Here is an 11524-nt window from a genome sequence, read left to right on the forward strand (position 1 = left end):
AAAAGTAACACAAGTATGATCACAGAGACAGCCCCAAGGTTTCAGTTCTACTGCTAACAGAGCGCAAAGCATAAATTTAACATAATCACTGGGCTAAGTGTGCTGTTAAATTTTGATTTTTCTGGTGACCAGAGCAAAGTAAAATGGAGAGTTAAGTTCCCCAGTGAGCATTACGGTAAGGGAGAAGTTCTTGTTTATGATGTATTTCACTCGACACTTATTTCTCAAATGAGTATCTCCCAAGGTCTTCTCATACAACAAAGCCAACGAGGGCATTTCTGTTCATGCAATTCTACGGTGGACATCTAGTGCTGGTTCTTGGGAGCTTTTTTTTCTTTTAGTTTTTGAGAAAAGCTTGTTCATATGTCCGTACACTATATGTGGAAGCCCAGAACAGTGAGTGATTCTGAAGACAAATAAAACTCATCTTTTCCATGATTTTGACCAGCCTGGGTTGAGAAAGAGCACTTAGACACATATACACATTTTGTTATGCAAACTGTTTCCTTAATGTCTGTATGTCAATCGATGCACATGATGTTAAAAGATTTTTATTTATCTTTTTTAGGGTTTTTATTTTCATTCCAGTTAGTTAACTTAAGATTATATTATTTTCAGGTGCACAATATGATGAATAAAGTCACTGTATGGAAAAGAAGGAGACATTGAAAGCACTTTAAGTTTAGCTTTTTAGGCTATTTTAACACTTAACATAATTACGCCGGCATTTTCCTTCTTGGGATTTACTCCTGTGCCTCTATCTCCAACCCTCTTCCAGAACACACCTGCCGCCAGCCCTTATGCAGGAATTCTCTTAGGGCCCACTGATGACGTCCAGGGCGGGCCAGGCAGCTGCTGGGCAGCGGTAAGGTAGTAAGGAGGGCCTGCGTGGGGGACGTGACAGGGGCGGGGTGGGAAGCACAGCGGGGAGGGGTGGCAGAAACCACAGGGGTTGCAGTGAGGCAGTGGGGCCAACAGGGCGGGGCAGCGGGGAAGCGACGGCTCGGGGTGGTGGGCCGGTGGGCGGTGGCTGGGGTGAAGGGGTGGGGAGGTGGGGAGGCCAACACTGATACAGAGGCGCGAGGTGGGACGCACCTGGGCCTCAAGGGGGCGAGGGAATGAGGCGGCACGAGGGAGGCACGGCGGGGGAGGCAAGGATTTGGCGGGGGCAGCCAGGCAGTAGCAGCGGGGGACGGGAGGCGGGAACAGCGGGGTGGGAGCCCTTGAAAACGGGGAGGGCAGCAGGGCAGCACTTGGGGGTGGGGAGTGAAGCTAGACAGTAGCTCGCAGGGAGGAGAGGGGACCGGGGAGGGGGATGGAGGCGAGGCCACGCCTGGCGTGGTGGGCAGGACAACAGGCATGTGAAGGGGGCGGGGCTGCGAAGCCGGCGCGACAGCAGCGTCTGGACCTGGGACAGCAGCCCATCGGCAGTGAGGCGGCGGTAAGGGTCACAGGGACAGAGCAGTGGCGGGGGGAAGGGTTTGCTGGGGCCACATGGAGGGCGGGGCGTGCAGCCGGGCCAGGAAGCAGGGGAGGGCGGGCAGCGGGGAGGCAATGTCACTGGGTCGCAGTCGCAGCGGTGTTGGGGAGGTGCGGTGCGGTGGCAGTGGCGTTGGCGGGGCACAGTGGGTCGGCAGCAGAGTGGGGGGGCGAAGCAGGACAGTACTGGGGTGGGGGTTAATGGTGGGGGGTGGGCGGGACCAGCGGGGCGGCGGTCTCATGGTAGTGGGGCAGGGCAGGTGCAGCAGGGCCACCAAGGAAGGGGCGGTGGCCTTGGAGACCCTGGCAGCAGCAGCAGGCCGCCGGGTGGTGGGGCGGGGATGGGGGCGGGGGCAGGGCGGCAAGAAGGGGCAACGTGGGCAGTAGCTTGGGGACGGCTGCAGTGGCGCTGGGCAGATGTGCAGCGGGACAGCAGGTCCTGGGGTGCGGTAGATATGGGGGGTGGGGCGTGGCAGCGGGAATCAAGGGCAACTCAGTGGGGCAATGGGGCAGTCATGGCATGGGGTGGTAGGTGGGGCCGTGGGGCTGCCCAGGCGGGAGGTGGTGGCAACCAGGTGATGACCCTATGGTCGGGGGGCGGGACCGGTGGGGGAGGGAGCCGGGGTCCCCAGAGCCAGGTGAGGGGACAACCAGGCGGTAGTGGCACAGGAGCGGTGGCGGGTTGTGGTGGGGGAGCTGTGTGACAGCCAAGTGGGGCAGCCAGGCGGCGACTGGGCGGGGGGTGGAATCTAGACAGCAGCAACCGGAGTGGGGGTGGGACCAGCCCGGAGGCGGCGGCGGGGCAGCGGCAGCAGCAGCAGCATTGGGGCTGGCGTGGTGGGCGGGCCCATCGTGCCTGTCAAGGGGGCGGGGCAGCAGCAGTGCGGAGGGCGCGGTGGGCGGGCCCACGGTGCACGTCAAGGGGGCGGGGCAGCAGCAGTGCGGAGGGCGCGGTGGGCGGGCCCACGGTGCACGTCAAGGGGGCGGGGCAGCGGCAGTGCGGAGGGCGCGGTGGGCGGGCCCACGGTGCACGTCAAGGGGGCGGGGCAGCAGCAGTGCGGAGGGCGCGGTGGGCGGGCCCACGGTGCACGTCAAGGGGGCAGGGCGGTGAAGCACGGAAGAGGCCACGGGCATAGGGCTGCAGCGGAGCGGCGGCAGCTGAGGTAAGGGGGTCGGTGTGAGGGGCGCAGCAGGGTGGCAGGCGTGCACGTGGCGGTAGCATGTGGTGGAAGCCCGGGGAGGGGGGCGGATATTCAGGGCGCTAGTAGTGAGGTAATACGCCTGGCAGCGGGGAGGCAACGGAGCAGGGGGGAGGGGGAAGCCGTCAGGCGGTAGTGGCGTGTGCGGGGAGGCGGGACGGGCCGGGCGTCCGCGGGGCGTCAACGTCACGGCGTGGTGGGCGGGGCTGCATGGGCCTGCGGAGTTGGCAGCCGTGAGACAACACTGAGGTGGGGGGACGGGATCACGGGGAGGGAGCAGGGGTCACCAGAGGCGGGGAAGGGGACAGGTAGTAGCGGCACAGGGAGGGGTGGGAGCTGCGTGGCACCCGAGTGGGGCAGCCGTGCGGCACCTGTGGGGGATGGGCGGAATCTAGGCGGCAGCAGAGGGGGTGTGGGGGGGGGAGCAGCCCCAGGCAGCGGTGCAGCAGCAGTAAGGCGGGCGCGGTGGCCGGGCCCATCATGCCCGTCAAGGGGGCGGGGCAGCAGCAGTGCGGAGGGCGCGGTGGGCGGGCCCACGGTGCACGTCAAGGGGGCGGGGCGGTGAAGCACGGAAGAGGCCCGGGGCATAGGGCTGCAGCGGAGCGGCGGCAGCTGAGGTAAGGGGGCCGGTGTGAGGGGCGCAGCAGGGTGGCAGGGGTGCACGTGGCGGTAGCATGTGGTGGAAGCCCGGGGAGGGGGGCGGATATTCAGGGCGCTAGTAGTGAGGTAATACGCCTGGCAGCGGGGAGGCAACGGAGCAGGGGGGAGGGGGAAGCCGTCAGGCGGTAGTGGGGGGTTCGGGGGCGGGACGGGCCGGGCGTCCCCGGGGCGTCAACGTCACGGCGTGGTGGGCGGGGCTGCATGGGCCTGAGGAGTTGGCAGCCGTGAGACAACACTGAGGTGGGGGGACGGGATCACGGGGAGGGAGCAGGGGTCACCAGAGGCGGGGAAGGGGGCAGGCAGTAGCGGCACAGGGAGGGGTGGGAGCTGCGTGGCACCCGAGTGGGGCAGCCGTGCGGCACCTGTGGGGGATGGGCGGAATCTAGGCGGCAGCAGAGGGGGTGTGTGGGTGGGGGGAGCAGCCCCAGGCAGCGGTGCAGCAGCAGTAAGGCGGGCGCGGTGGGCGGACCCACGGTGCCCGTCAAGGGGGCGGGGCAGCAGCAGTGCGGAGGGCGTGGTGGGCGGGCCCACAGTGCAGGTCAAGGGGGCAGGGCAGCAACGGCGGGGCGGGCGTGGTGGGCGGACCCATCGTGCGCATCAAGGGGGCGGGGCAGCAACAGCGGGTCGGGCGCGGTGGGCGGACCCACAGTGCACGTCAAGGGGGCGGTGTGGCGAGGCTTGGCAAAGGCCGGGGGCCCAGGGCCGCGGCGGAGCGGCTGCAGCTGAGGTAAGGGGGCAGTGTGAGGGGCACAGCAGGGTGGCAGGGGTGCATGTGGGCGGTGGCAATGTGCTGGAAGCGTGGGGAGGGGGGCGGATATTCAGGGCGGTAGCAGCGCGGTAATGCAGTGTCAGGGGGGCAGGGGACCAGGCGTGCGAAGGAGTAACGCACGTGGCAGCGGGGAGGCAATGGAGCCAGGGGAGGGGGAAGCAGATGGGCGGTCGTGGAGGGGAGGGACCAGCCTGGCATCATCAGGAGGCCAGTGTCTTGGCGTGGTGGGCGGGGTAGCAGGGCTGCAAGGGTGCCAGGAGGTGTCAGGTGAAAACGCTCAGGTATGGGGGCGGGACCAGCGGGGGAGAGAGCTGGGGTCACCAGGGTCGGGGAGGGGGCAACCAGTCAGTAGTGGCCCAGGGAGGGGTAGCGGCCCGTGGGTCGGGAGCTGTGTGCCATCTGAGTGGGTCAGCAGTGTGGCACCTGGAGGGGGTGGGTGGAATATAGGCGGCAGGGCAGCGTAGGGAGGATGGGACCAGCCCTGAGGCAGCAGCACAGAGACAGCTTGGCTGGCTTGCTGGGCCTGCTCATAGTGCATGCCAACGAGGTGAGGCAGCGAAGCCCAGCAGAGGCCGGGGGCATAGGACAGAGGCAGCGCAGCAGTAAGGGGGCCTGTGTGGGGTGCACAGCAGGGCAGCAGGGGTGCATTTTTGGGGGGCAGCAAGCTGGTAGCAGCGCGGGGGGTGGTGGATGTGCTGGGCAGCCACACGCTTGGCAGCCAGGAGGCATCGGAGTGGGGGGTTAGTAGCTAGGCGGTAGTGTCGCTTGGGGGTGGGCAGGACTAGCTGGGTATAAGCGGAATGTCAGTGTCATGGCGTGGTGCGTCAGGCAGCAAAGCAAGGGCCTGGCTTTGCTGGACTTGATGCATGTGTACAGGGCGACACCACTGTTAGCAACAGCAGCGAAGACCCAGGGCAGCAGCGGAGAGGCAATGGTGGTTTTAAGTGGGGGCGCTGTGGACGGGGGTGCAGCGTGGTGGGTGCGGCTCATGTTGTGGGGGCAGCCTGGTGGTACCAGTGCAGGGAAGGTGGAGTAGGACACTTGGGGCGGCAGCAGCGTGGCAACAGGGGTAGGGAATCGGGAAAGCTCCAGAGTGGGGGGCAGGGGTAGCGGCTAGGTGGTAGCTGCAGGGAGGGGTGGGCAGGAACAGCAGGGGGCAGCGTGGCAAGTGGGGCAGTCACGCAAGTCAATAGGGCAGGCCTGCGTAGGGCTGGGCTACAAAGACCAGCAGCTGCAGGACCCAGGAAAGCAGCGGGACGTATAGGGCAAGAGTGGGACACAGGGTGGCAGCAGATCAGAAGCAGGGTAGCGGTAAGGGGGCAGTGATGGCGAGGGGCAGAGGATTGGTAGTGGGGGTGTGGTGTACTCGGCAGGGTAAAGGTGTGGGGAGAGCAGAGAGGGGTGGATGCAGCAATGCGGTGGGGCAGCAGGACAGTAATGAGCATGCTGGTGGGCGGGGTGGGACAGCGTGGCTGCACGGGTGCATGTGGGGTGGCCGGCAAGTGGTGGCGTGTGAAGGGGGGACGGAATCAGCTGGGAGGCAGCGGCACAGCAACTGCACAGGAAGGGCATGAAGGGTGGGGTAGGGCCTTAATGCATGTCAATGGGGTTGGACAGTGAAGGTCAGTAGTGGCCTGGGGCACAGGGCAGAAGTTTAGCTGCAGCAGCGGTGGTAAGGTGGACAGTAGGAGGGGTGTGCTGTGGACTGCAGGGTCACGAGGCAGGGGCACCCAGGTGGTGGCAGCATTGCGAGAAGGCTGGGATGAGTGGGGCGGCAGCAGCAGGTCAACGGGGAGGGAATCTGGAGGCACCGGAGCAGGGGTAGGGGGGCCAACAGGTGGTAGCTGTTCAGGGGTGTTTGGTGGGACCAGCAGGGCAAGAGCATCAGGTTCATAGCTGTGTGGGCAGGGCAGTGGCTCTGCACAGCCGCGGCAGCAAGGGGACAGTATGCAGTGAAGAAATGGTGCGGGGGGAGGGGCAGTGAGGCAGCAGTGACTTGAGGAAGGAAGTGACTTGAGGAAGCGCAGTTGGATGGCAGCAGACGTGGAGGCAAAGCAGAGAGGCAAAGCGGGGAGGGATTGGCCCAGATGTGGTTGGGAGGGACTAGTGGCGCAGCAGGTACGTGGCCATGGTGCGGCATGGCTTGGGGGCTGGGTGGGGCAGTGGAGATGGGCGGGAGCAGCAGGGTGACCGCGGTGCCTGGAAACAACAGGCACCAGGGCAGTAGAAGCACTGGAGGGTGGCGCAGCAGGGTGGCAGAGTGCTGGGAGGTGCACACGGGAGCGGTAAGGGCAATGGGGGTGGCACAGCAGGGCATCAGTTGCAGCAGGCAGGGCAGCAGGGCGGCTATGGCGAGGGTTAGCCGTTGTGGGAAAAAGAGGCAGTGCTGTGGGGTAGCAGGGTGGAGGGTGGCAGCGCTGATGGCAGCGGCCTGTCGGGAATGGGGGGTGGAAGGGACCTTGGCGGGTGTGTGGGGCGCAGCAGGGTGGCAGTGGGGGGATGGCACAGTGGTGTGGCAGTGGTATGGGGTGTGGGGATGAGCCAGGTGGCAGAAGCACAGGTGGGGGGGGGCAGTGATTTGGTAGCAACGCTATCAAATGCTTTTTGTGCATCTGTTGAGATGGTCCTATGACGTCGACCCTTCGTTTTGTGAATGCGGCACATTAGTTTGATTTGTGGATGTTGAACCACTGTGGCATTCCTGAAATAAATCTTACGGGTTCGTACCTCTTCCTGTATTGTAGAATTTGGTTTGCTGATATTTGGGTGAGGATTTTTATGTTTACGTTCATCACAGATAATAGTCTGTCACTTTCTTGGGGCACCTTGGGAGGTTTCGATAAGGGCCATGCTGGCCTCATAAAATGAGGTGGGGAGCCTTCCTTCCTCTTGTTTTTCTGGCAGAGTTTGAGAAGGATTGGTATTCATTTTTTTCTGTGTATGATTCATAGAATTCACTGGTGAAACCATGGGGTCCTGGACTTTTGTTTGTTGGAAGTTTTTGATTTCTTGTTTAATCTCCCTACTGGTCATTGGTCTGTTCGGATTTCTGTTTCTTCAGGATTCAGTCTTGGCAGGTTGTATGTTTCTGGGAATGTCTCCTTTTCTTTTGGATTATCCAGCTTGTTGGGGTGTAATTGTTCATAGTACTTTCTTATGAGCCTTTGCATATTTATGGTATCAGGGAACATCTCTTTCATTTCTGATGATGAGTCCTCTTTTTTGTTAGCTTGAGTCTGGCTGAGACTCTGTCAGCTTTGTTCTTTTCAAAGAACCAGCTCTTTGTTGATCTGTTTTTTTTAAATATCTTTCTGTTGTCTTTTTAGTCTATATTTCATTTATTTCAGTTCTGATGTGTTCCTTTCTTCTACCAACTTTGGACTTTATTTGTTCTTTTTCTGTTTCCTTGAGGTATCAAGTTAGGTTGCTTATTTGAGATGTTTCTTGTTTCTTGAGTTAGGCCTGTATCAGTATACACTTCCTTCTTAGAACCACTTTTATTTTTTTAAAAGTTAGCTCTAAGGGGTGCCTGTGTGGCTCAGTCTGTTAGTTGTTGGCCTTTGGCTCAAGTCATGGATTTAGGGTCCTGGAATGGAGCCCTGCATCAGCTCCCTGGTCAGCACGGGGAGCCATTCTCTCCCTCTTCTACTGCCTGCTGCTCCTTCTACTCTGCTCAGTCTGTCTGCCTCTGTCTCTCTCTCTCCCGCTCTGTGTCAAATAAATAAATGACATCTTTAAAAAAATAAAGTGAGCTCTATGCCCAGCGTGAGGTTGAAACTCCAAACCATAAGATCAGGCGTCACAGAGCTCCACCGACTGATCGACTCGACTAATCGACTAATCGGGTGCCCCATTTTAGAACCTGTTTTACTGCATTCAGTAAATTTTGTTTCATTGTATGATTTTTTCATTTGCCTCAAAGTATTTCTGTGTTCCTATTTTGGTTTGCCCATGAACCCAATTGGTTGTTCAGTAGCATGTTGTTTAGTCTCTGTGTTTATGAATTTCTAGTTTTCTTCTTGTAATTGATTTCTAGTTCTATATCACTGTGGTTGGAAAAGATGGTTGATTTGATTTCAGTCATCATTTGGGAAAATTCTAGGCTTCTGGAGTTTATTGACTCGTCTTGTGGCCTCATATATGACCTATGGTGGAGAATGTTCTAGGTGTACTTGAGAGGAAAGTATTCCATGTGCTGCTTTTGGATGGAGGGTTCTGTGTGTATCTGTCAAGTCCATCTAAGTAACGGGTTGTCTGAGGCCGATGTTTCCGTTGTGATCTTCTGTCTGGATGGTGTATCATTGAGATAAGTGTGTGGTATTAAAGTTCCCTATGGTATTTGTGCTGATTGCTTCTCTTAGGTTTGTTCATATATGCTCTACATATTTAGTTGCTCCACCGTTGGGTGGGTAAGTATTTATAAATGTTGCATCGTCTTACTGCATTGATTCCATTAGCAATTTGTAGTGCCCTTCATTGGCTCTTGTTACAGTGTTTGGATTTTTTCTTTTTCTCCTCCATTGGACTGAAAATCAGAAGATCATCTCTTAGCTCTGCAGCCATGAACAAAGCACACCCCTGCTCTAAGTCCGGTTTTCTTTTTTTTCCTCTGTAAATAAACACAATAAATTCTTCTCCCAGGACCATATCCTGACTCCAATAAGACAATGTGTATAAAAGTGCTTTGTAAACGAGGAGATACTGCCCAGTTATGAAAACGATTATGCAACCACCAAATGTTCAGGATGAGATTTTTTAAGACAGACTTATTTATTGTAGAGACAGAAAGAGAGTGCATGCACAAGCATATGCTAGAGAGGGGAGGGTCAGAGGGAGAGAGGGAATCCTCCAGCAGCGTCCCCGCTGAGTGCGGACCCTGGTGCGGGGCTCTCTCCCAGGAGCTTGGGATCTTGATTTGAGACAAAATCAAGAGTCAGCTGCTTAACTGACTGTGCCACCCAGGTACCCCAAGAATCAGATTTTTTAAAACATTTTTTGAGGGCTTACTCTCATAGGTACTATTCTAAGTGACCTCTATTTCATTCAATTCTAAAAACTATTCTTAAATTAAAAATAGAAGCTGTTCTAAAAGCAAATATTCATAATATCCTCAGAGGTGGGCAAACAGGCGGAAAAGGGGTTAAGTAGGGGCACTGGGGTGGTTCAGTCGTTGAAGCTTCTGCCTTCGGCTCAGGACATAATCCCAGGTTCCTGGGATCGAACCCTAGGTCAGGCTCCCTGCTCAGTGCGGAGTCGTCTTCTCCCTCTCCCTCTGTCCCTCCCCCTGCTTGTGTCCCCCCCTTCTCTGTCTCTCAAATAAAAAATTAAAAAGGTAAGTTACTTGCTCAGTGACATGATAAATATTAGAACTAGATAGAGTCCTGAGTGTGTCACCCTGAAGAATGTGTTTTTTCATTTTTACATTTACCAAAAAATACCTAGCTCTCAAAATACTATAGATTCAATTAGTTTCCTCTTTCTCCATACATTGAGTATCGGAAGATGCTACAATTCCAGGACCCTGGCTGGCTGGGTCGGTGGAGTGTCTGACTCTTAATCTCCGGGTTACGAGTTTAAGCCATGTTGGTGGTACAGATTACTTAATTGAAAAAAAAAAAAGATGCTATAGTTGGGCTTGTTTTCTTTTTTCCTTTTGACCCCTTCACCCATTTCTCCCACCTCCAACCCCAAACTTCTGCCATCCCCCATCTGTTCTGTCTGTAAGCTCATATTTTTGTTTTTGTTTTGTTGAAGGTTCTACATGTGATTTCTAGTATTTGTCTTTATGTCTGGCCCGTTTTACTTAGCATAATGCCTTCATGGACCACCGTGTTGTAAATCGAAAGATTTCATCCTTTATTATGGCTGAGTAGGATTCCACTGTGTTTATCGACCACAATTTTCTTATTCATTCATCCACTGATGGCATTTAGGTCGTTTCTTTATTTTCACTGTTGTAAATAATCCTGCAGTGTACACAGGGCTGAATATACCTTTGTGAGTTAGTGTTTTCATTTCCTTCAGATAAATACTCAGAAAGGGAATTGCTGGCTCCTTTGGGTGTTCCATTTCTCATTTTTTGGAGGAACTTTTGTATTGTTTTCCATAGTGGCCGCACCCATTTGTACTTCTAGTAATGGTGCGCTAGAGTTTTCCTCTACTCTACATCTTCACCAAAACTTGCTATTTCTTGTGTGTTTTTGATAATGGCCCTTCTGACAGGTGTGAAGTGGTGCCTCATTCTGGTTTGATTTGAATTTCCCTGATGATTAGTGATGTTGAGCATCTTTTCATGTACGTGTAGACCATCTGTATGTCTTCTTTAGGAAAATGTCTATTTGGATCTGCTCCTGTTACATTAAATTACTTGTGGAGTTTTTGTTGGTTTTGGTGCTTTTGTGTGTTTTGTTTTGTTTTTGTTTTGCTGTTGAGTTGCATGAATTCTTTATATTTTGAATATTAACCCCTTACTGGATGTATAATTTACAAATGTTTTACCTTAGGTTACCATTTTATTTTGTTGATGGTTTCCTTTGTTTGGACATTTTATAGTTTGATGTTGGCACATATTTTGCTTCTTTGTTTGTTTTTACTTTGGTATAAGCTTAAAAGCACCACTACCAAGACCTATGTCAAGGACTTTTCCAAACCCTGCGTTTTCTGCCATAAGTTTTATAGTTCCAGGACTTGAATATATTCAAGTATTTGACCCATTTTGAGTTAGTTTTTGTGTATGGTGTAAGAGAATGGTGCAGTTTTGTTCTTCTGCATGTGGCTCTCCGGTGTTCCCAGCACCATTGATGAAAGAGACTATTTTCTCCCCCTCGTTTATTCTTGGCTCCTTTGTCATAAGGTCCCGGACCATAGATGTATGTGTTTACTTCTGGGCTCTCTCCTGTCTTCTGGTGATGTGTGTGTCTGTTTTTATGACAATGCTAGATTGTTTTGATTACTCAAGCTTTGTCATTAGTCTGAAATGAACAAGCGCAATGCCTTTAGTGTGGTTCTTCTTTCTCTAGATTGCTCTGGTATTGTGTCTTTTGTGACATCATACAAATTTTTAGATCCTTTGTTCTCTTTCTGTGAAAAGTGTCCTTAGAATTTTGATAGGAATTGCAATGTAGATGGTTTAGGGAAGTATAGACATTTTACCACTATAGATTCTTCTCACCCATGAATATGCCATATCTTTCGGTTTATGTGTGTTGCCTTCGGTTTCTTTCCTTACTCTCTTGTAGTTTTCATTATACAAGATTTTACCTCTTGTTGAAGTTTATTCCTGGGTATTTTTTTAAAGGTTTTGTTTATTTATTTGACAGAGAGAAAGATCACAAGTAGGCAGAGAGGCAGGCGGGGGGGGGGGGGAAGCAGGCTCCCTGCTGAGCAGAGAGCCTGATGTGGGGCTCGATCCCAGGAG

Source organism: Martes martes (genome assembly GCF_963455335.1).
Source record: "Martes martes genome assembly, chromosome: 14".
In the NCBI taxonomy this organism is placed as follows: domain Eukaryota; kingdom Metazoa; phylum Chordata; class Mammalia; order Carnivora; family Mustelidae; genus Martes; species Martes martes.